Source organism: Sapajus apella, unplaced genomic scaffold, assembly GCF_009761245.1.
Source record: "Sapajus apella isolate SASKATOON/1434 unplaced genomic scaffold, GSC_monkey_1.0 scaffold9, whole genome shotgun sequence".
NCBI lineage: Eukaryota > Metazoa > Chordata > Mammalia > Primates > Cebidae > Sapajus > Sapajus apella.
In genome coordinates this window covers 13,879,285-13,905,346 of record NW_022436949.1, presented here as the reverse complement: position 1 = coordinate 13,905,346, position 26,062 = coordinate 13,879,285, and the positions used below count along the sequence as shown (strand labels likewise).

General features: G+C 33.1%; 1 protein-coding gene across 6 annotated transcripts in view; it reads left to right on the top strand.

The window, feature by feature from the left end:
* PCDH9 (protocadherin 9) overlaps positions 1-26,062 on the top strand; it is a 908,561-nt gene that overhangs the window by 198,786 nt on the left and 683,713 nt on the right. The gene's annotated exons all lie outside the window — the stretch shown is intronic.

Here is a 26,062-nt window from a genome sequence, read left to right as displayed (position 1 = left end):
TGATAACGCAGTAAGGTGACTATAGTTTTTTGATAAGAGCAGGACAGAGGGGACCTCTGGTAGAAGTATCCTCTTAGCATCAGTTGAAGCAACCTACTCTAGAATGGACTGCTGTGTCTTAAAAATCCTCCTAAGTATTCTGAATTGTTAGAATGATTATTGTCTTCCACTATGCCCATTTTTGTGTATTGAAAATAATTCACTATTGGTCCAAAGCTATAGCTCCAGAGATTGTTTTCTAGATGTGTACACTTTAAAAATGAATTCATTCCATGTAAATTTTGTTTGTCTTCTTGAAAATATAGAATAATGATTTATCATAAAGGATAATGTGTTTGTTATTTTTTAAAAGAACATAAGCACCCAAGAACTTAAGAGTAGGCCCCAAATCAGCTACAGCTACATAGTGACAACCCTAATATAATTATACATATATGTTTATATGCATAAAGCATATATATACACACACACACACACACACACATACACATACATATATGCTTACCTTACCCTTCTTCATTTTAGAAACTTTTAAAACAGATTTATTAAGGTATAACTGACATTGAGTAAAGCTCCAGAGGTTGAACCAGGGAGGTGGAGGTTGCAGTGAACTGAGATCTTGCCACTGCCCTCCAGCCTGGGCAACAGAGAGAGACTCCATCTCCAAAAAATAAATAAATAAATAAATAATAAAACTATAGCTCCAGAGCAGGATATGCAGAAGACATGTCTTCATCTACTCAAATATTGCAATAATGTGGTGTTTTTGACTTCTGCTAATTTTTATTAATACAATAGTTTTGATGGGAAGATAAAGGGTTCTGACTTGTTTCAAATAATACTTATTAAATTGAAAAAAATTACCTGGAAAATGTGAAAACATAATAATAGAAAAACTAAAAATATTTGAGTTTGGGAGTAGAAAAATGGAGAGTAAAGAAAAGTTGCATTAGGTGAGTATTATTATTTATGTTTAAATGTTCTCGTCAGAATTTTGATGTGTTTTCCTGATTGGAAAAAATGATGAGTAAGCTTAGTTCCATAATGCATATTGATCATTCAAAAGCACATTGGAAACTAAAAGGCAAAACAACTTAGTCAAGGCTCTTAAAACACATTCAGGGAATTTTGCCAGTAAAGGAAGCTGCTTTCTAGGGAACATAGGGATATGTTAGCTTTTGAATGAAGAGATTAACCACTGAAGAGCTCTTTTTAGAAGAAATGGAAAGGAAAAAAACATAGCAGATATCAAAAAAAAGATAGATAATTCTTTATGAGTAAGCACAGAACCTGCATAAGAATGTATATAGAATATCTTAAAGAACTAGAAAATTAGAAAGAGTGAGAACTTGCAAAGTCTGCATGAAGATTCCTTTTAAGTAGCCATTACATTTTTCTCAAACTTCTTAGTTTGCATGGCTTTTCACATGTAAATCTCAGGTAAGGACAAATTCTAGTAGGATGCCACCTTCTCCCTTTCTGCTCTTTGTGATGAGAAAAAAATTCCAAAGTTTTTAAAGTATTTTATCAAAATTGCTTTTTAATCTTTTGTTTGGCCTGCTTGTGAGTTCCTTGACAGTTGATTATATTTTTCCTCATTCTTTTTTTATTTTTATTTTTTTGCATAACCAGTGTTTAAGTTAAAATATTTACTGACTAAATTAATAAATTTAGGGAAATGCATTAAGAATATATTTAAAATTACAGAGTTTATATAGACTGTTTTTAGAAGCTAACTTCATGTCAGAACAACATGATTTTGCCGGAACTCTTTTTTGATATAATTAAACTCTGGTAGTCCACATTAAGTTAAAAAAGAATAAAGCTCTTCCAGGATGCCAAAACATCTAGCTCTCCCATTTAAATTTGCAGATTATTCATTAAAATTGAGGTTTCATTTATTCTAAAGTGTCAGTATGTTTATTATAAATAGATATTTAAATATTTTTGAAGAGAGAAGCAATACATATTAGTAATTGATTTGGGAGAAAAATGTGTTTAGGATGAAACGACACGAAAGAAAAGTTTACAGATTAGGTCTTACAGCCTTGGGTTAACTGACTTTTAATAGGTAAACATCTTCATCTTTTGTTTTCTAGATGTGTACACTTTAAAAAAATTCATTAGTTGTAGATTTGTCTTCTTGAAAATGTAGAGTAATTATCTTAAAAGATAATGTGTTTGTTATTTTTTTAAAAGAATGTAAGCACCAAGGAGCTTAAGAGTAGGTCCCAAATCAGCTGTAAGGTGATAACCCTAATATAATTTATACATGTATGTTTATATGCGTAAACATATATATATGTGTGTGTATAAGTGTATACATATATGCCTGTACTTACCCTTCTTCATTTCAGAAACTTTTAAAACAGATTGATTAAGGTATAACTGACATTGAATAAAGTGCATATATTTAAAGTGCAGTTTGATAAGTTTGATATGTGACTATACCTGTGATATCATCACTACTTTCAAGGTATTAGACATACCTAACACTGGCAACTGAAGTCTTTTTCAAGTCTCCCTCCCCTTCCTCCCAGTAATTTCTAATACACTATTTTTGAAATGGAATGACTTTTAACTTCACATACAGTGGATATTCAACAAATGCAAGTTATGTAAATCATTATTAAAGTCATACTCCAAAGCCATTCTTCTCAGAGATGATGATTTAGTTAATTTCTGATACCAATGACCTGGTCATATCATGTATTTTTGAATTTGCTCCTGCAGTCTGGAGAAAAAAAGAAAGATTAACAAAAAGAAGGCTTTCTCATTTGCATTAAGAATTTGTAAACACTTCATGATGAGAAACACATTCATATTCATTTTTCTTGAACATTCACAAATTACATTTGAAGTGACTTGTTGTATGATGTTTCTTTATATTTGTCCAGTATTCTAATAAGGATGTGTAACACATGGCCTGACTTTTCACAGGAGATTTAAGAGAAAATATACCAAGCCATTTTCACCTATATATTTAGAAGAAATAAAAAATTACAATATAGCACCACAAGTAAATAATAACTTCTTCTTCCCTGTGTTTGTACATACACACACATATTTATTATACATTTTACTGATGCAAAGAATATGTAGCTCCCAATTTATAAATAACGACATATACTTCATGGTAAATTCCATATAACTAATTGGTTCTTAGAAAATACTTTTGATAATTAGCTTCAAATGACAAATGAATATACTTGTGACATACATACTGGTTAATATTTTCATTTATGTAAGTAGATGAAAGAACTAAAACAATGAAGACTTAGTTCAGAACATCACTCCTTCACCAATTATATGAGTACTTCTTTGTTACATCAGAAAATGGTTTTTAAATATGGAAAGAGTATTTCATAATTTTTTTCTACTATTTTCAATGTAATAACAGGCATGACAGATTTTAAGTTTATTCTGCATTATTGATATTTTCTTCATCAATGTCTTAAGTCTAGGTAATCAATAATGCCATAAATAAAGTCTTGGTATGTAGTGTTTGCCAGGTTTTATAATGTAAGGACTTCACCATGGCCAGTTTGAAGCTATCAGTGTCATATTACTGAATGTGTTCAGAAGGATGAACCTAGCTTACCAATATATACCATTTCCACCATACAGATACAACAGGTAGAAAAAAAAATCTCAACAGCATAAATTATACTAAAAAAAAGTAAAGTTATTTTAATATAATTTATTACAAGTTTGTATGCATTAATTTTTAATAACAGCTAAATATAATAACTGGCTTACAAAATTTCTTAAAACGTAAAAGTTATTAATAGCTCCATTACATCATTTTCCATAGAGTGCTGCACACCTCAACATAGACACAATGACCCATGGCCATTGAGTATTACCATAATCACCCAACTCATATACAAACGTTTGCTTTTTAGTAATCACGAGTTTTTGCTCAGCCTTTTGCTAACATCACGTTCAGTTTTCAACAGAATGTAAATTTCTATACCTCTTGATCTAAATGACCAAGTGTTTTCCCATTGTCTCTTTAAATTGTTATCCAATAATTGAAGGTAAAATATCCAAATCAACTTCTGGTGGCTTCCTGATAAAGAATTTAGATTGCCGGGCGAGGTGGCTTATGCCTGTAATACCAGCACTTTGGGAGGCTGAAGGGAGGGGATCACCTGAGGTCAGGAGTTCAAGACTGGTCTGACCAACAGGGAGAACCCTCATCTCTACTAAAAATACAAAATTAGCCAGGCGTGGTGGTGCATGCCTGTAATGCCAGCTACTTGGGAGGCGGAGGCAGGAGAATCTCTGTAACCGGGGAGGTAGAAGTTGCTGTGAGCTGAGATCCCACCATTGCACCCCAGCCTGGGCAACAAAAGCGAAACTTCGGTTCAGAAAAAAAAAAAAAAAATTTACATTAATACGTAAGCTAATAGTTGCCTGCAGGTTTCACTTTTCTGAAGTGCTGAAGCATAAAAAACATCTATGGCAACCAGAGCTGCTGCTATTACTACTGTTTCTCGTCTTGATCTTCCTCTTGTTTTTTTCTTCCTTCTTTTTTCTTCTCTGAATAAACAGCTCATAATATTGAACATCTTTAATGTACAGTTTGTTCTGTTATTCATGTAATTTAATGAATTTTATTTATATTCTTTCTGATGGATTTTTCCCTTAAAAATTGCATTTCTGATTTATTCTTTTCAGTCCATCTTGCTTTAATTGTTTCACAACCGCTTTTTCTTTTTTTTTTTCCCTGTTGGCTGATCTGTGGTTAGCCATTGCGAGCCTCTCCATTCAGGAGCTTCGGAAATACTGGTCAAGTGCCAGGAATATGTGTTGATTCCAGGCTTTAAGAGTGTCCATTTATTTGTCCAGGCTTTGATACAAATTGAGAGTTCTTTGCTGGATTTGCTTCCCCTCAGGCAAACTCTCTTTCATTTACTGTTTCAAATTCTTGACTTGGCTATTTAGGTGTCCTTTCAAGTATCTTTTAAAATAAAAAGATCCGCTTCAAAAATGTCTTTATTTTATGTGCCTTCCTGTTTCCTGGAAGTTGATTATGTTACCATATATAAGAAAGAATTTTACTACAGAATTTCTTGTATGCCTTTGAAGTCCTGAAATTGTGTTACAAAGGATGCTAATGTGATTGCTTTTTTATGGGTAAAGAAAGGCAAATGACAGTTGGTGGTGAAGAGAAAAAGGAGTGTGGGGACTGGAGTACTAATTTGGAACAGGTGTTGATCATTTTTGCCTGGAATAAGTAGTGTAACTGTAAACAAATGGTCTTCTAGAAGAACAGCTCAAAGCTAAAAAGGCTAAAAGAAAGGATTTTCATGATAGCTTTCTTAATCCCCTTGCTGAAAAAGAAATGTTACTGTAGAACAGAAGTTTCAAAGTGGTTAAAAGTGGTTGGTTGGAAATAAGAACTGAAAGAGAAAACTGCATTGCAGTGATTCCTTTGATTTGGTGAATAAATTGCTATTTTCAGATTCAATTTGTATCAATGGGCAAAGGTCTGTACACCTGCAGAACCTGTCACACTCAGTATCCAGGGCGCTGAAGCAGCCAATCTTAAACAATAGGTTTACCTTTTGACAATAATTGCAACCCCATTCCTGAAGCCTCAAATAGGAGAGGAACCCTAGATGTCTGATGCTTTAGCAACACTCTTTTTAATCTCTAATGCAGAGAACACCATGATTTATAAACTTAGAGAATATCACACCACACAAAATTCTGCCTCCTTATTTTTAAAATAGTTGAGGGTGTTGAACTGCTAGAAAGATTCATCTTTATTAAATGTGACTGAACACTGGAAGTGCAAGATACTATTTCCTGAAAGAAAGTAATGAAATCACGTTTTGGTTATTTACAGTGGCCAGTGTAGCAGGCTGTTAAACAGGTATTTGTGGAAACATTGAATAGTTCCTGGCTAAAAGGAAAAATAGCAAAGTAATTTCACACACATTTTACCTTTCAGAGGAGAGGAGTGGGGTGTAATACGACAATCTTCAGTGGTTTTGATTCAATATTCAAGTCTCTAATTAAAGACCATCACCTGGACAGGCACGTTGGCTCACTCCTGTAGTCCCTGCACCTTGGGAGGTCATGGCGGGTGGATCACCTGAGGTTGAGAGTGCAATATTAGCCTGACCAACATGGAGAAATCCAGCCTCTACTAAAAATACAAAATCAGCCTGGCATGGTGGCACATGCCTGTAATCCCAGCAATTCCAGAGGCTGAGGCAGGAGAATCACTTGAACCCGGGAGGCAGAGGTTGCAGTGAGCCGAGATCACATCACTGTACTCCAGCCTGGGCAAAAAGAGCAGAACTCATCTCAAAAAAAAAAAAAAAAAAGAAAAAAAACCCATCACCTTGTTCATCCTTGGACTTACGTTAGGAGCTAGAACATTCTTATGAAATAAAGAAAACTCCTATTTTCAGGCCATAATGCACACAAATTATTCACATTATAAATATTTTTTTCTATCTTTCCACTTGGTGAATATTTTAAAAATCCAAGTGCTATATTATATACATACCTATCTATACACATACACACATATACTGGGGGAAGAAAAAACAAAAATAATTTACATTTGAAAATTATACTATCGCCAGGCACGGTGGCTCATGCCTGTATTTCTAGCACTTTGGAAGACTGAGGTAGGTGAATGACCTAAGGTCTGGAGTTTGAGATCAGCCGAGACAACTGGCAAAACCCTATCTTTACTAAAAATACAAAATTAGTCAGGCATGGTGGTGTGCACCTGTAATCCCAGCCACTCGGGAGACTGAGACAGGAGATTTGCTTGAACCCGGGAAATGGAAGTTGCAGTGAGCTGAGATTGCACTCCAGCCTGAGCAACAGAGTGAGACTGTCTCAAAGAAAAAAAATTACGCTATCATTAGGATAAAAATCCACCCTCATGCACCTTAGCACATTCATAGTGGCATATAAACTTTTAAACCCAGAAGAGTAAGAGAAAAACTATGTAATTTCTTTCAAAGATACTTTTCTAGTATCAAAAACTTTTATGGGTGCTGAATAATATAAACCTATAATACTTGTTTTGTAAGTATTCATTCAAGTATTTAAATATTCCTTTTTTTCCTTTTACTTTCATTTATTAAGTATTTACTGAGTACTTGGTGCTCAGGCACTGCTCTAAAGGCAACTATGAGTGGTTCTTGCAGAATTCCACTTAATCTCTTCAACAGGGCTTACGGGTAATGCAAAATATTCTTCCTTCTTTCCTAGTACTTGTATAGTATAGCAATATAACATAAGCAGTTGTCACTTTGCTTTGTGAGTTTGAAGCTTGACTATGTCTGTATTGGCAAACTTATGGATGAGTTGTACACTCAATGACAAGAAATGTAAAGGAAAAGTGAAACTTTTAAAAAGAAATATGCTTTTTTTATTTCTCATAAAGAAAGAAAAATAAAGTTGACAGAAATGCCAAATTATAATATGTATGTATTTATATAATGAAAACATTTGCATTTAATCATATACTTTGTTTGAATGGCCTTGTTTAACCTCAGTTTTCTCATACATAGTTTCACTGGTGTTCTAATATCTACCAAGAGAAATCTCATATATTCTGATTTGTAGGCTCAAGTACTGAATAAAAACATACCATAATCCCATAGGATTCAGAATTAACAGATGACAGATAAAACTAGACACATTGTTACTGGTGTCATGGTGATGATTCTCTTCCTATGACTCTACATATGATATAACTGCCTAGGTTGACTTATTTAACCTCTTTTCAGGTAGTTGTTTATTGACTGAAATCTACGTGTTATTTTTCCTTGCAGGGATTTGGCTAGTAACATGCCAGCTGTGTGTTTTACTGTTTTGACTTTTCCAGCTGCTTTCTTGATGGATAGTCTGTTCCTAACTTTTTTTTTCCTTTGCAATCAGTTTGGCAATAAAGGAATATCTGCATTTTGTCCTCTAATGTGGGTATCCTTCTTCAGGGGTTCAGTCCTACCTGGCCCATATTTTGCTTGTTTAGCAGTTCAGGCATAAATATTGTTTGGATTGCTATGGATCTGATAAAGCTTTACTTGAACAGTGAATTAAATAATAATGTTGACTCTTCATGTACTCCAGCTTCTATTTAATGGTAGCTTGTCAATGGTTGGTAGGAAGAGACAGATGATTGGATGTACTGGTATAAGTCATACAGGATATAGCATAGTCAAACTCGGATAAATATCACACAAACTATTAAAAGCTTTTATTGCTGTGTTGTTTATTTTGTTTTCTTTTTCATAGATTCTGCTTATAAGCAGTTTTTGTAGGAAAAAAGAAACATATACTACAGACACAGACTCAAAAGAAAACTATAATGTAACGTGATAACACGCTCATTCTGAAATGTAAAATATAATGAAAATTCAAAGGCTTACTTGCAGGAAATGTATAAAATTCGTCAAGTCCATCAAACATAAAACAATTTTATGGCTAAAGAATTCTTAGTTTTGTGAATGAATGAGTATATTCAATACAGCAAATTATTAGATAGAAATTGCTTTATCCAGATTCATCCAGACCGTTCCCTCTCCCAGTTAACTGCAATACAGCCCAAAGATTTTGCTCATTTTCTGTGGAGTGTGCTTGGTACTCCACTCTGCTGCCCCTGAAGTTTAGGCTTTCTGAGAGTCTCTTGCAACTTCTTTCCTGCCATCCAGGTAATCCCCATCCCTGTCAACTCTGAAGTTCCCTAGTCTACCATAGATTGGGATTATTCCTTCTCTCCTTAAGCATTTACTGAGCACTTACTAAGGGCAAGGCAGTGGTCAGGACCTAAGAACACATCAAGGAAAGACTACAGTGCCTTCCCTTAGCCCTACAGTCTTGTGGGAGATGTATAAAAAGAAAATATTAGATTGAAATATGTAGCATAGGTAGATTTTGTTTGTTTGTTTGTTTGTTTGTTTGTTTTAAGAGCAACTGCCAGAAGGTGTTAAGGAGGATCTCATGGGCAACTATTTGAACCGGCATTTTAAGAAAGAAGGGAAGATGCTCATGAGAACTTTGGGAGGGAGGACATTTCAGGCAATGGAAGAAGAAAACATGTGAGAAAATAATAACATGAATAAAAGTGCTGTTCAAGGGGCTGCAATTATCTTAGTTCTACTTGACAGAACAGTGAGAACCAAGTAGGGCAGGTGGTGATAGTGGTTACAAGACTGGGTATTTGTGAACTCATGAGATCAGAAATGGTCTTATTTGTCAAATAAGTAAGAATTGCATCATGGTTTGGAGTTGTGAATGTGACATGATCAAATTTAAATTTCAGAAAGAAAATGTAATCACCAGTATGCAAGATTGCATTATTGAGAATAGAGGCAGAGAGAGTAGAATAGGGCATTCCAATGAAATTGATATTGAGATGATCCATAATTTTTTGTTGGTTTCTTTCTGGGAGCCTCCTCAGAGAATTGTTCAATTTAGTAACTCACTATTGGCTTTCCTTTGTAGCAGTATATCTTAAGTAATATATTTTATTTATATTTCTTTTGAAATGCAATATTAATCAGTTAATTTACCCATTTATGACTCTTTGGTAACTAAATTGCAAGTTCATTTACAACTCTGATGGTATTTACTTCAGATAGCTTTTAGTATCCCAAATATAATTTACACATAATTAGCAATTAATCAATGTTTGCTGAATGAATTTGTGAGCCATTTCAGCAATTATAAGATGGTGTCCAAGAATGGTAACATGGGAAAAATATATTGCATGTTACTAATAGGTGAATTGCTTCTAATGGAACAAAAATTTGTAAAACCAAAAAAATTAACAAAGCAACAATAAAGTGTTGAATTACTTCTGAACAGGAAAGGCATATACATGTGTTTATGTCCAAATATTTGTTCTTAAGTCCAGCTGAGTTGTATATCTCTGTATCTTTAATATTGTTATTTTCTTCACCTATACTATTGGTTCTAAATTAATATGTACTTTATGGAGTACTTCTCTGAGATAATTGGATGTGTAATTTTTCTCTTTGTAGAGCAAAAAGTTTAAAATTTTTGTCCTGATTTACCACATTGATAAATTCATGTGCACTATTTTAATTACCCATAGACTGTTCATTGCAATGATTTTTTAAAATTCCTGGAGATTTTATTCCTCTTGTTTTGGAGGAAGTTGTTATAACAGTAACATTTGCATATTACATTTGGGATATATTTAAGTTCTAAAAATACTAAAATAGTAAAAATGTTTAAAATATTTATCCTATTTCTCTTTCATATTTGAAACAAAAGTTTAAAAATAGAACCAACTACTCAGTAAACCTGGGATCATGGGCATACACACAGTAACAGGTGGGTACCACTCCCTTTCCCCTCATGGTGCCCATCTGCTGGTACCCATCTGCCTTATTCTTGTAAACAGGGGTATTTTAAACTGTTAGGGAATATCAATGCCTGTAAACTGCTTAGAGAGTGAGATTTATTTAGATTCCCAAAAGAAATGATATAATTCACTTAAAGTGAAACTTCATTTATAGTAAAACCGAATGAACGTTCAGAAATCTGAAATGTATTGTGCTGTTTAAATTGCATTTTTGGTTTATACATAGAGAGCCACATTTCTTGGAGCAGCATTTACTTATAAAATCAAATTGAATTCTACTCTATTTCTGTTCAACTTCTGCCTTAAATGAAATCATTTTATTTTTCTAAACAGTGTAAGACAGGACATGGCCAGCTTTGTCTGGCTTATGTATGATTCACATTTGCTCAATGTATCAGGAACTTCTGTTCCATACACTACGGCTATTTCAATAGCATCCACATTGTTAAGTTTAGAACTATTGGAGGTTGCACATTGATTGTATTGCCCTTCTGAGAGTGCTAGAAATGCTCTCAGAGGAAAAAAAAATGCCTAGTAGAAAATATCATTGAGCACTTAATGGGTGCCCTTGGGTCCCATGTAGTAGGTGCTATTATCGAAAAAGACTGCAGTGTGATAAGTACACTCTTGAAGGCTTACATGGTGAATTCTTAAGTAGAACTTACACATAAATATAATAATACAAAAGAGCAAATGCTTTTTATATCAAATCATTATATGAGACTATTGTTAAAATATTAGCTATGAAACAAGTCAAATGTGCTTGTATTCTGATTTTGATAAGTAGTACCTTTTGTGATGTAATGGGTCAGTGAGCTATTGTAGAGAATATGCGGAAAGTACAAATAAAATTTACTGGGTTGGGACCAAAACTCATTTTCAAGAAGTTCATTTGCTGAGCTCTGTAGGAGATTTGTAGGATTGTAAGGCTTGAGGTAAATTGGCAAGACGATTGGGAAAATGACACAGTAACTTCCTCTGTGTAATGGCTTTGAGCCAATCCACTTATTTGTGAATCCAATTTATCAAATTCATCTCTTAAATTATATAGCCTGCTTTTCTTGAGTAGCTCAAATTGTTTTACAGACATTATCTCATTTGTCCTCATAAAAAGATGGGAAGTTCCTGTTGAACAAATGCTTCATGGAGTGAATATGTTAATGAATGGAAATTCAAAGTAAGTGTTTTTAATTCCTACTGTATCACCCACTGGCTTTGTGACAATGATAAGTAAGTTAATTTCTACTAGTCTTATTTTTTTTATCTGTACTGTGAAGACATATTCTTACCTTTCATTTAATATCATGGAGAGTAATGTAAAAAGTCATGCTGATAGTTAGGAAACTTCTTGAAATTATTCCAAAGCTATGGCAAGCTCTAAATTTTAATAAACCTAAAGCTACACAAAAGCATGTTTTGGTATTGAATTAACCTCATCAAAAGTCAGGTTATACTTGAGGTATATCAGAATGATTTTAATTACTGAAATTCACTATTAAAATAGATGTTGAGCTCCAAATATTTACTAGGAACGGTGCTGGTGTGGAAATTGAGGTGACTATTATGGCCACTACCAATCAGGAACTTAAAATTTCACTGGAGGGACAGCCATGCAAAGAACTTCATAAAACAGAAGTAGTAGAGAGCTGTAAGTACTGACAGGAATGATGAGCGACAGGAACATAGATGAAAGAGATTACTTTTCCTTGAGTAGAACAATTATGCAAGAACAGAGATTAGAAATGGAGGTTGGGACTAACATGTAAAGCAATTGAATAGTAAATGAGTGTTGAATGCTGTTAACAGAATCATCAAAGTTTTTAAGCCTTTTGAATCTGATCAATGTTCGTAATCCCTTCTGGGTATTTGGAAGATAATCGTGATGGTAGTAAGAAAAGTAGATTAGAAATGAGTTGTTCAGAGAAATGGCAACAAAGATGGGCAAGTCTGATGATTTATAAATGATAAGGACGATTTATCAAATCAACTTTGATGATTTCAAAGTTGAGCAACTGGGTAGGTGGTGACACCATTGAAATACCAGAAGTAGACAGGAGAAGCGAAACTCAGTGAAGAGAAGGGAACACTGACAAAAGTTTGATTTTTGCAAATTAAGCTTTATTATCTTCTGTATCCCACATTCCAAACCTCACTTAAAATTTAGGCTATATTTTTCACATTCACTCCCATATCTTCAGATTGGATACTTACCTGCTTATAGAGTCAGAGAAGCCAATGAGCTGGTCCAGGGAGTGTGTGCAGATGGATAACTCAGGAGAGTGAGGCCCAGGTTCAAATAGCAATTAAGGGGGTATCTTCAAAAGAGTTGCCCATGTAGATGGTGGGAAAGGTAGTAAATGAAGAGCCAGGAGTCAATACTCTCCATGTATGTTTTAGAGGAAAATCTTTACAAATATGGGGTATCCTCTTGTTAAATGCTGTTGTGAAGTCTAGGAAACTTGATTACGACGAAAACTCATTTTGGAATTGATCTTTGGAGCTGGCAATTACGAATTCACTGTGAAGTGGGAGGCAGTGGTTCTTTTAGAGTAAAAAGAAATAAAAGTTAGACAATTATTCAAGAAATTTGATAGAAAAGGAGAGATGGGGCCACTTCTTACAGGGAAACAGGCTTAAAAGAGGACTTTGAACATGGAGGATATTTTAGCTCATTTACAAGCACAAAAATCGTGGATGGAGGCAATGGAAGTTCAGAGGGGAGAATAAGATTATAGGAGGGGCAGGAGATCAAAAACACAATTCAAAACTAATTGGGCCACTGCAAGAAACTGTAAAGAAGTCAGTTAATAGTGGTACAGAAATAGGTCACCTGCTGAAGGGTTGGTTATGTGTGTGGGGGGTGGAGTGGAATTTTTAGTAGAGTGGGTGTGGCCCAGAATCTTGTTTAAGAAACTAAGAAAGCAAGCCACGTGTATATGATTAAGTGTGCTTGGCAGAACTTAGATAAAAGCAATGATGGTGTCAAAGGAATATCAGACCTCAGCTAAGTAGCATAATAGAGGGAACATCCTGGGGAAAGATTGAAGATATAAATTTTTTTCTTACAAGTGAATAAAAGTTCTAGAAGACACCATCAACTTCAAATATGCAAGAAAAACGATATGAGAGCATCTAGCATAGGACTGTGCTTGGGCAGTTTCTACCTCTACAAACTGCTAGTTCTTTGTTTCTACAAAAGGCATCAATATCAAGCAATCTTACTTATTAGCCAGGCTCAGAACAGCTGTCTGGGATCTGTATTTTAGTAAAAAGTATACATTGTAAGTTAGTTTACAACCACTTTACAGAAAGTAATTCTTTTAGTGGGGACAAATAAAATGCCTAGATTAAATGAAAGCAAAAGAGTTCTGACTAGTTTCATATTTGAACAGGAAAATATATGTTTTGATCTGGGTTTCTAAACACCTTAAATATGAAGGGCACAGAAATGTTTCTGAAGAACAAGTAAACAGAGTTAGAAATACATTGATGGGCAGTGTTGAGTTACACTGAGAATTAGAACAAGAGCATGGGACACATATAATTCTTATCTCCTGGTGATAACAATTATTCTGGTACTGTATGTCATCTGATCTCCTGGCCTTTCCTCTCTTGTCTGTTTTCTTCATAGTTAAGGTCAGTAGTCTTATGTTAAACCTGTTTTTCTCAAATCTACTATTGTTTTTATATGGGAAATTGTGTTTTTTCTATTTAACCTTTTTTTTTTCTTATCCATCAACAATATCCAAGGACAACTAATTAAGGATGAATGAGGCTATCACCTGAGAAACGATAAGTGATCAGGCTCAGTCTATGAACAAATAATAGGCTATGTGGTCATGAAGCATGAGTTTCAATGTTATATTTAAATAAAGCATTGTGTTATAATTATAGTGTATAAAAATCAAAACCTTAATTGACATCCAGGAACTTATATCATTGAAAATAATCAGAGACGTGTAGAAATAATTATGCATGCAGCTGTTTACCAGAGTTAGGTGGTTAAATAAACCTACATCCAGAAGATAAAATCATGATTTTTTAAAATTTAACATTCAATGATATGGGATAAAATGCTTACATCATCAATTTAACTAACCAAAAAAAAAGATACAAAAGTATGATCATATTTCAGGAAGAGGAAATATGTGTGTGGGATTGTGTGTGTGTGCGTGTTACATTAAAAAACAAGCATAGCTGGGATTACATGCATGCACCACCACACCCAGCTAAAAAAAAAAAAAAGGCAATCATATGTTTAGAATATGTCCTGGAAAAAGTGTAATAGGGTTTTAGCACTGGTTATTTCTGAGTGGTGATTTCATGGGTGATTTATGTTTTTCCAATACATTATCTAGATACTCTAAAACTTTAACAGTGACCATGTAACACTTTTCTAATCATAGAAATGTTATTAATAAAAAAGACTACTAGGTGATCACAGCTATAATTTTGTTGTGACACAATTTTTATGAAACACACGCACACATTGACACATTGTCTGAGTTTTAAATAAGTACAGTGACTTCGTCTAGTAATTGGGCCTAATTATCTCCACCAGGTCTGAGAAGAGTGTTTTTTTCTCCACAATGTCTAATGCCAGTCAATTTACACTTAGGTCCACTACAATTGATATTCTGGGCCTTTTCTGATGTAGTAACACCTCAGAATTTTCTCTACAGTGTGACTCTTTAATCTTTTTATATAAAAAAGGAAGTATTAGTCTATTTTAAGTGTTTTAATGTTAACTATTTGATTTAGTTTGAGGAGAGAAGTGCAAGAACCACCCTGATTATGGGGGCAGAAGCAAGATGAGTCAGAGGCTGTCTCTTCTATTCACAAAATGGGAAAAAGTGAGTCACTAACCATTCAACGTATTTGTAGTCTTGCTGTTCATTAGTCCATTGACAGTATGAACTGAATAGAACAATGATTCAGAATTTTCTTATCAGTGTTCATTCAGCAGGAAAAATCATGCCGTCCTACCATTTGTTTTGTTTTTGTTGTTTTTTTCTTTCTTTCTTGCATCAGTGAAAAATTAGACAAAGTAATTAAATATTGTTGGCAATATCTTGCTTGTTGTACCTTGAAAAATAATGTAAATCATTAGAGAAAACATGATGGCTAGGTTTACTCTCACTTTTTCTCTTTTTCGCACACATACGCACACGTGCACATTATTAAAATTTTAAATGCAATTTATAATTTTTATAATTTGTAAGGTTAAATTTATTTAATTTCTGATAGTATAATATTCTGTTCAACAGGCATCAATGGAATCACAGTTTAAAAGTCTTTTAAAATCACTCTTTCAAACTTGGTTCTTTGAATAAAACACTACAGAAACCATAGAATGATTTCAGATTTGCCAAAGATAGAAAGAAAAAAGGAAGAAAGGAAGTAAGGGAGGAAGCCATTGAAGAGAAAGAAGTTACTGCTCTACATAGGATACTCTATTTATAGAGGCAAGGTCATGTATTTACCCTTAGTTTCATGATTTAACTGATAATTGAAATATGTTCTCTTTATAAAGCTATAAATAAGTGCTGTTTTTGCTGAGTATAAGAAAAAGATGAATTTGAAAATAGGTACTTCATTATTTGGGAATGCAGGTTTGCTGATATTAGTAGCCACCTAGTCATATTTTCAAGGAACAAGAGATCTAAATGTGAGTATCCCTATCAAGAGCAAAATATTTTTGCAGGATAATTTTCACAAGAGCAGCCCACCATATTCAGCTCTCCAAGCATCATGCATGACTCACTCCAAATAGGTTATTTAACCTGTTGGTACTGTTATGTTTAATTTGATTAGTCTTTTTGAAGCTCTCTAATTAAAAATGAAATGCCTCAGGACCTATTACAATGTTCTAGTGATGTTTCATATGGGACACAGTCTCTTGCATGACTATGATGAGTAGATGCGGTACAGAAGATAATTCATTTTTGGCATATGAATAATACTTCTCTGTAGTAGAGTGACTGCTAAGGTATTAATTTAACGGATATTTAATGAAAAGCATTCTGGAAAATTTTCCATCTCCCAAAATTAAAATAAAATAGTTTTGTGTTAGAAAATGGTAATTATTTTAGTTCATCCTTACTATATACAGTTGGTAAAATGCATTTAATAAATGATAAACTTGTTATTCAATATTTGAATAGTGTCCTTGTTCTATTAGAATTTAGACTATAAATGCAGGATAGAGATACATATTTTTCTGTTTCCTCATATTTACGTTGAATATAGTGTGTGCCTAGTAAGTATTGGGGGTGACAATTCTGTAAGTACATATTTCACGTTACTTTATCATAGAGTTGATATAAATAACATCATGATTAAAAGGGATATACAAATGATATATGAAGAAAATAATGTGGCACTATATCAAGTAGAGTCATACTTAATACAGCATTTAATTTATTGCTAGCATGTCATACATATGTCTTCATTTTCTTTCTCTGTAGTTTTATATTGATATTGGAAATTGTATTACTCACTTTTAAGTCATATGGATATAGTGATAAATATCACAATGTCTGTGAAATTCTTTTGAATCCATAGAGTGGTAACTGGCAGAGAATTAGAACTAAATATCTAATCTTTCTACTTCAGAAAAATGGAAGTCACATAATCCCACATTTTACTTTACCAACTAGTTTCTACCTCCCATCAATGGTGGCTGATCTGAGTTCGAACTACTTTTCTTTCAGTTATTAATAGTAAAGGTCCAGTTGTAATGTAAATATGTCCTGAAGTGTATTTTTGTCATCAAGGACAAGAAATCACTGCAGGAGTCCAGAATTATCATGAATTGGGCAATGCGTACACAACTAAGGAAAAGAATATTGCAAATAGAACAGGATAAACTATTAATAGAAAATTCTAGGACTAATAGGACACTCATCAAAATAATGGCCATCATCAAAATCTGTTAGCTGCTATTTATCAGTCTGAAAGCTATAAAAATGACATTGGAGGTCTCTTGACTTCCAAGTATACCTGTTTGTGCTGTTGTGTTGTAGCTAAGTGAAGTTAGCTTCCTGCCTAACAGGCTTTTATAGGCAATAGAGAGAAGAAAAATGATTGAAAGGAGTTCCCCACTGTGAGGCACCCACTGTGCCTCAACATAATGGATTACAGCTGCTAATTTACCTGATTAGGTAAATTAAAGTTAAAGCTTTGGAGTCCTGCAGTTGGAGGTGTGAATTCATATTCTATACTAGCTGGGGGCTTTGAGGAAGTTATTAATGTTTCTAGGTTTGGTTTTATCTTAAAACAACAACCACTGCAACAATAAGAGTAGTAAATTTTAGGAAAAGTTTGAGGATAGATCGTCACAATATTTGTAAAGCTCTTACCACAGTGCCTGCCCATTGGTCAATCTTTAATAAATATCAGTTTTATAGTTATTTTAATTAACTTGATTTACTTGTTCTTCACATTTCCTGAACGTCAATTAGTTAATTAGCAGATATGTAGTTTGATAAAGTAATATCCAAAAAGATTTTATATTTGTATTCTTTAGAGACAGTCACATCCTCCTTACATTTTAATGCTCGTAGGACATCTCTTTATTAAATAGAAAAATTCAAATATGTAGTGTTTACTACACAGTCATGATCTGTTGCATTACTTTGTTTTATTGATAATAACTACATTCAACACTAAAAAAACTGAACTAAATACAAATAATTTTTAAAAGAATACTAGTAGCAATGCAAGGCAGTTAACCATCAATAAGGAGTTAGGTTAGTTTAGTAAATAAAGAAATGGTCTTGAGAGTCAAGGATAGGTGGAATCTGCTGTGGGAGAGAAACAAATGCAGAGTAGGGGCTAAATCTCCTTAATAAATAAGGAGCGCAGATCATACAAGTCACAGAAATGAAAAGGAATTTAGCACACTGAGAGATCAATTAAAAATCCTAGATGCTTGAAGCAGGGGAGGACCTAGGCTTTTTGTGACTTGAGGCTTATACATTTGCAGAGCTCTCTTTAAAGAAAAGAATACAAATTATAAGGACTTTGAAGAGGCCTGTACAAATGAAGGGACTTGCAAATTATGTGTCAATTTCCCGATAAATACACAACTATCTAGCAAGAGAAGTTTGCACTAAGTACAATGAGATAAGTAGGGTGAAATCATGAACACCTCTGAAATCTGGAAGAGGAGTTTACAACTGTGTGTTAGAATTGTGCTTCTCAATGTACAGTCCCAGCATCAGACTCAGATACAAGCTTGTTGGAAAGGCAAATTCTAGAGCCCAGTACTAAATTTTTTGATTGAGAAACTCGGAGGCCAGTAGCCTGTGCTTTAACAAGGCCCTCAGTTGATTGAGATAAACACTAAGGTTTGGTAATCACTGTGTTGAAGTTAGGCTCTGAGCTGCTAGAATGAAGACGAGTTTGGTAATAAATAAAAAATATATAAAAATAAAAAAAATTTTGTTTCAGAAAAGTAATTATTTTAGTTCATCTTTATTACATACAGTTGGTAAAATGCGTTTAATAAGTGATAAACTTGGAATTCAGTATTTTAATAATGCTCTTGTTCTATTAGAATTTAGACTGTAAGTGCAGAATATACTCCATGAATGAAAGGAGTTTAGGTGCATTGTGGGTATTAAGAATTGGCTAAATTAGAAGAGGATAGGCAAGTGATGATTCTGTTACATTGGTAGGTATGTAATACATATAAGAAAATATGTTAGAAAATAGGAATTGACCAGATATAATTGCTACATGTTGGGTAGAAGGAGAATGTTTATAAGGATGGGTCTAGGCTTCCAGACTTCTTTAGACAGCAACAGTGAAAGTAAAAAAGCTGATTTGATGCAGAGTGAAAGTAAGATAGGTGGATGGAGAAAGTATGAAAAATTCTGTTTGAATATGCTGACTCTTATTTCTCCTTGAGGGATACTTATGTAAAAAGAATATAATAGCCACTGGGACAAATAGAACTGGAATTTGTTGCCAGGACTGAAAATATAGAGTTAGCATATTTCCTGAATAACAATAAAACAAAACAATATATAATTGCACACAGTCCTCACCTCACAAAAAATAAACTAACAATTTTATAGATTGTGTACTAGCTGATTTTCCCTTGCCTAAATTGTTTACATCAAAAAGAAATGTGATACAGTTCTTTTCCCAGTGGGTAGCTAGTACTTAAAAGAAATTCCACTGTTGGTTATAGTGCTTTTTACTCTCCAGTAACTTTGAATAGGCTCTAGCAATTTTAGCTGCTAGAAATAATGTAAACAGCAACAAAGGACTTGTTAAGAACTTTTCATTATTTTGTTCTATTTTATAATGTTTTGTTTTATTGCATTATTCAAAATCTATGCAACTGTACCCAGTACTGATGAGAAATTATTCTGTTTAATAAAATTTATTTTATGTGTGCCTTTGCAGTATATATATAATACATATATTTGTGTTTCATGAAGGATGCTAATATGAATGATGAAATAAGCTCCAATTTGAAGCCTTCCCATTGGGTACAATCACAGAGGATCAGAAGCATTTTCTGTATACCAGTTGTTCTAAAAGCAGTGAGATATATGCATTTTATGTTTTTCATGATGTAAAGTTGAATACCCCAACCATTCTCAAATTCAGGAAAGACACTTGGAGAAAAGTGTCAACCATAGGCACAAGGACTCAGAGATGCATAGGTTCTGGGATTTCTTCACACAAACTGTTGATCAGCACTTGTCAAAATGGGGAACATGGAAACAAAAGTGGCCATCACCTGCATGCATATGAGGATTCTTATTCAAATTCCAGTATATACACTGCCTGAATATACTGTATGGCTCACAACATTTCGCTGAGTGAATGAATTGAAATTATTTCTTACTCCTCTATATCCCATGTTCCCATAATGTTTTCAGTTATGCCACAAACAACTGATGCAGGAGAATTTAAGCCAAATTAATATTATTTTACTAATGATTTTTATATTTTGTTATTAAATTTAAATTTTAATAATTAAATATAAAAACCCCCCTCAGAAACCCACCATCTCCATATGTTTTAACTCTTCTTTTCAGTCTTTATACCCGCACATGTATTAACAGATTTACCATCTTGCTATATGGAACCTATTTGTGGCTTTTTACTCAAAATTTTATCTTTTAATATTTATAAATATTAATAATAATAATGTCATAACATTGAATCAATGTTCTAAAATATTTTTAGCCATTTCAACCTTTAAATACTGCTGTTTTGGAAGTTCGGGAGAATAGTTCTTTCTACTGTGATATACTTAGGAAAATTTTCCAGAAAAAAACATTTCAGAATAAGTTTTGATACTCTCTGGAAGTTTTCAAGGTAATATGTTTACACACATTAGCATTAGTGCATGCAAATACTTTGGATTTTGACATTGGAGGACAAATTAGGCTTAGATCAATTTTCATTATTTAAAAAACTATTTTATATTCGAAATTACATCATTTCCCTTTAAAATGGAATTCTATGTTTGCAAAAATATTTGAAGTTATCTTTTCCTTTAAATGTATAAATAAGGTATGAAATTATAATTAAATCATTATTATAAATAAGTCACATATCTTATTGAAATATATACTGTATAGCTATATATTAGATACAATAATCAAATACAATATTAAATATAGTAATGTTCACTACAAAATAGGAGCTAAATAAATGAAAATTACATCCAAATAAGTACTCCCAGGCACTTTTTAGAATAAATGACCTTAAATCAACTTATAAAGCTTAAACATCTCTGTGTTTTTAAATATATCCTTTCATCGATCTGCCTTCTTCTAGGTCAGTGAATTCCAAATTATGGTCCAAGGACTTGTGTGAAAGGGACTGCAGGAAATTGCCAGGGATATGACTAAAAACACTTATTTTCAGCTCTAACCAACCAAATCTTTAGGGCTTGAGACTTGGGAATTAGTATTTCTGATACATTCTTTGGGTAATTCTGATAATTTCAGCCAATATTCAGAACCAATGACCTAGATTACCAGAGAAACCTCCTCCATTTCTATATGTTTTTGTATTTTATACATTCCTCCACAATCCTTCCTCCATGTTTCAAATTCTTTCAGGTCTTGGACTTAGGATATTATAATAATATTTCTCCTTATGAGATCCAATTTTTATACTGTTATGTAATGATGCCTACCACAGCCTTTTAGATTAATCATCTAAAAAGGCCATTCTGTCTAAGGCCATTCTGGCTATAGGACAGGACTAAATACCTATGAAATAAGCAGACATGTTATTAAAAGAATATCAAAACACCCTACTCATTCTCTGCTCTCCCTGAAAGAATACAGTCATCACCTATTACCTAGCTAAATACATTGCTTTAGTTTGGAAATTAGAAATGAAAATATTGTTCGTGGAAGATATTTAAAATGTATGCATTGCCATTATTATGGCTTAATTTAGTGTAATTGCCACTGTAGGAGGCACAGAGGCCTTAAGATGAGTTTAATAATGGCAAGGATATGGGATGTCAAACATAGTGAGCATACATGGAATGTTTGGGGAAAGTGAAAGGTATTCTTAAAGTTTAAAGGGTGAGTGTGTGTGCATTTTTGTGTTTCTGTGTGTATGTGTGAGGGGCATGAGTTCTAATGACAAACTGGTAAGTATTACCTAAAATGGTTGCATAGACTATCCTACTTAGCTCTGTTTTTATATAGTAACTTGCTAGAGCCCAGCAAACTTATCTAAATCTTCAAAATTAAAAGCCAATGATTTAAAGCAAACTCAAATAATAAAAGAAAATTGCCTGATTTCACCAAATAACGTCTCTTCCCTACTGCGTTTCCTACAGTGTTTTTTAAAAGAGATCAGAGTTTTGAGAATGGGAATCTTCTGTTCAATCAATAGGGAAAGCAAATGGATGTTCCCACAAGCAGAATTGTCTGTGATTGTGCTTGCTTTAATATTTAAATATTCCTCTCCTCTCTTGATGGAAAACACTTGCTACACAGTATCTGTTCTCTTTCTCCTATGTTCTCCTCTTTGCAAAGGATACTTAACTTTTATATCAGCTGAATTACAGAAAGGAGGAAAAAGATCCCAAAATAATTTGGAAAAGTATATTTATTGCTGGGTAGACCCCTTCAAAATCGTCTCCTTTTCTCCCTTAGATTTTAAACTTAGAGAAAAATTCAAAGATTTGTTGGACAATGCTGATAATAATGGCTAACGCATTTATGTATTATTATTTGTCAGAAGTAACAAGAGGCTTAAATAAAATATCTCATTTAATCATTCCCCAGTTCCCATGAATTTGATGCTACTTCTTTATCTGCTTTCTGCTAAGAAAGTTGAAACACAATTCAAGAAACATTTCCAAATTTGCACATTTTCCCAAGTGAAAAAATTTGGATTCCAACCTGGACTCTGTGGAAACCCACACTGTATTGCTTACTGCCAAATTTTTAAAACATATTTATTTTGAAATATATTATAACAAAAATGCATGCTAAAATTTCTTTTTTAAAAAATTTAAGAAGCCAATATTTTGTGGGAATATTTTAAAGGAATCTGATAATTAATATATAATATTGTGAAGAGTCTTTCAATCTAGTTAGGCTTTTAACCGTATGTTTGCACTAAGCAAATAAAAAGCAAAGGAAAAAAAGTTAATTTTTACCCCTGTGACCAAATCACTTCTAGTAAATAAATCAGGGCCGTGATAACACCACACTACAGAATAGGGATGTTTTTCACAGGCATTTTTCTCTTCTCAGTTTCTCAAAGAACTTCATCAAAACTAAAGGAACTATAGAGAAGATTTATCAGAGGCTCGGTCAGGTCTGTTGCATTTCCCCTGCACATGGGAACGGGCACATCCATCTGCCTTCCCTAGAGACTAGCAGAACAGAGAATTCGTGACAGATATACCTTTTAAAGAGACTATTTTTAAAAATAAAATAGCTCTTTCCTTCTAAGCTATCTCTAATAATGAGTAGCAATCATTAAAAGAGTTCTTGTAAAGTGTTATTTAATTTTGTAGTTATAATGAATAGACTAGAGAGTAAAACATCTTGAGTGTATCATGACTAATTTTGCAATGGGGACAGACTTTTTGGCAGTGCATGAAGTAATAAAAGTTCCTGCTTCATATTATGTTGCTTCTCTTTTCATCTTCATTTAAGTTGTTGGATGTGATGTTTCCAGGTGTATTCCGAGTCCAGAAATGCTATATATATTTAATAATATGTATATCCATCAAGGGCTGATTAATATTAAGAAACATATCTTGTGTAGATATCCTCACATAGAATAAAAGAGTGAAATATAAAAGTAAACTTGTGTCGTTATAATTCCTTAAAACAATGTGATAACAATGCATGTTAATAGTAAACATACTGTGGAATAAGGATATATATATATATATATATTTTTTTTTTTTCTTTCTTTCTTACCATTACTTAAAGTTGCTCATAGCCCAATGCAAAGGGCCAGAGTATTTTTTTTTTAAATGGCTTTTTAGTAATCAGATAAGGTATTTGTTGCAAGGAAGTTATTTGTAAGGTTGCTTTTAACATATAACTTAATACTTTCATTAGTATATTTGCACTGTACAATGGATTTCTAAATCATACACTTACCATGTATGTGTATGTGTATACACTTAAAATTGTGAGAAAACTCCTTAAATAAACCAGGTTAATCAGTTTGATTGGGAGACTGAGAAGAATGGGTCTGGTAAAGGTCAAGGTAGTTTCATAAACCAATTAATGGCTCTATTAAAATCATCTCTGTCTAAATTTGATTTCTATATTTAACGTTAACAACAAACAAACAAAACAGGCTCCATGTACACACAGAGAGTACAGAAAGGCCCAAGACATAGATGGCTGAAAATAAAAAAAACTAGTAATTGGTATTAAAGAGCTAGAAAATAAAAGAACTAGATCAGATAGGCTGGTAATTAATAGACTGAACAATATGTCCCATTTTGAATACAATTTATGATATTTTAAATTAGAGACAAAAATAGCAAAATAAAACATAATTAAAAGCAGAGTTGGGTGACAAATATACAGTAAAAAAGAAGTTCATAGAAGATTAAATTCTCAGGAAGGATAACTTTTTTTTGGTGAAAGTGAAGTTCTGAGTAATTAGATTTAGCATATCACTAGTCCTGTTTGAAAACAAAACAGAGATCATTATTGATTTTTAAAAATTGGTGACGATTTTTAGCTTCTTAAAAAAGGGAAATGAAAAATGCAAAGATTGAATTCTTAGACTCTTGATTAATTGTAAAATTAACTTTAAAACAGAATAGTGACCTTTAGGACAGATTTAATACATTAAAAATTCAGCCTTGAACATATTTGATTACCATTCTAACAGTATAAATTATAATATCATGTATATGCTTAGATTGTAAGCAAAAGCATTTTAATATACTTTCTGAGAACTTTATTGTGTCTATTTTAAAATTTGAGTTTAATTAGGAAGTTATTGACTAGCTTATGAAGTTATAAAACAGCTTTAAAATACTTAGTAAATATCTGTTTAATAATGAGGTTATTGACATAGCATATTAATTTTTAATAAATTTTTTTCTTAATAATTACTCTGCCTTCTATATTTTAACAATTAATGATGTGGCTTTACATAAAACCAAATATTTTGAATCCTTTAAAATTTTTACCCCAAGGAAATCTGAAGATAAAGACATCCTACAAGAGAATCTAACTAGCTCACTTCTTATATAACTAGTGTGGTTGTAACTGTTTCTGGGAACAAGGAGTACATTTCTTAGCATTATTTCACATGATAAATATTTAACGAATGATACAATACAGTGGAAACCTACATTTTTGGATAAAAACTGTGAGGAAACACCAATAAGCTGAAAAATCTTCCTGACTGTGACTAAATTCTTGTAAGATTTCTCTGGTGTAGTTACCTGTACTGGTAGAAATTAAAACAAGGCAAGTAAGAAGTAAAAGCTAAAGAAGCCAAATACATCAATTGCATCCAAGTTTGGGAGTGAGAAAGATGGCCTCCTCAAGGTTCTGTTCTTAAGCAGAGTACCTGGGTTTCACTGTTACCAAGGGGGACTCTGCTGTCCCCTCTGCCCCACTAACAGTACACAGCCCTGTCTGTTCCTGCTGTTTCTTAGATCCCATGTTGCCCTCTCTCTGTCTTTCAGTCACAGCCAAACAACACTGGTCCTAATTAAACCAAGGGGATTGACATTCTCTCCTAGGTACTTAGAATGCTGTACCAAGAGCATTCTCAGACCATGCCAGCCAGGGAACAAGCCACTGCTTTTCCCATATTGGGATTTCTCTCCTTGTTTTCTAAGGAGTGAGAAAGTAACAAACTAAAACTTGGATTCCCTACAGCATGACATAGCTCCCTATTCTCACCCCTTTACAACTGGTGACATCATTTTCAAGAACATAATTCTGAAAACTTTTAAGGCACAATTTTTAAGTGTTGAATTCAGTTTTAAAATCAGTTTGCTGTTTTATATTAAATACTAAACAATGTGGTCAATAGAAGCACAATAACTATATTTGAATCTTAATCCAAGCATCAAATCTCTACTTTTATTTATGAAAGTGGTTATGTAAACAAGCTTATCTGCTCTCTAGTTAGAAAATAAGCATTTGAATCAGACACACTTATTTGTGCATTGCACTTATTAGCTATGTGACTTTGGCA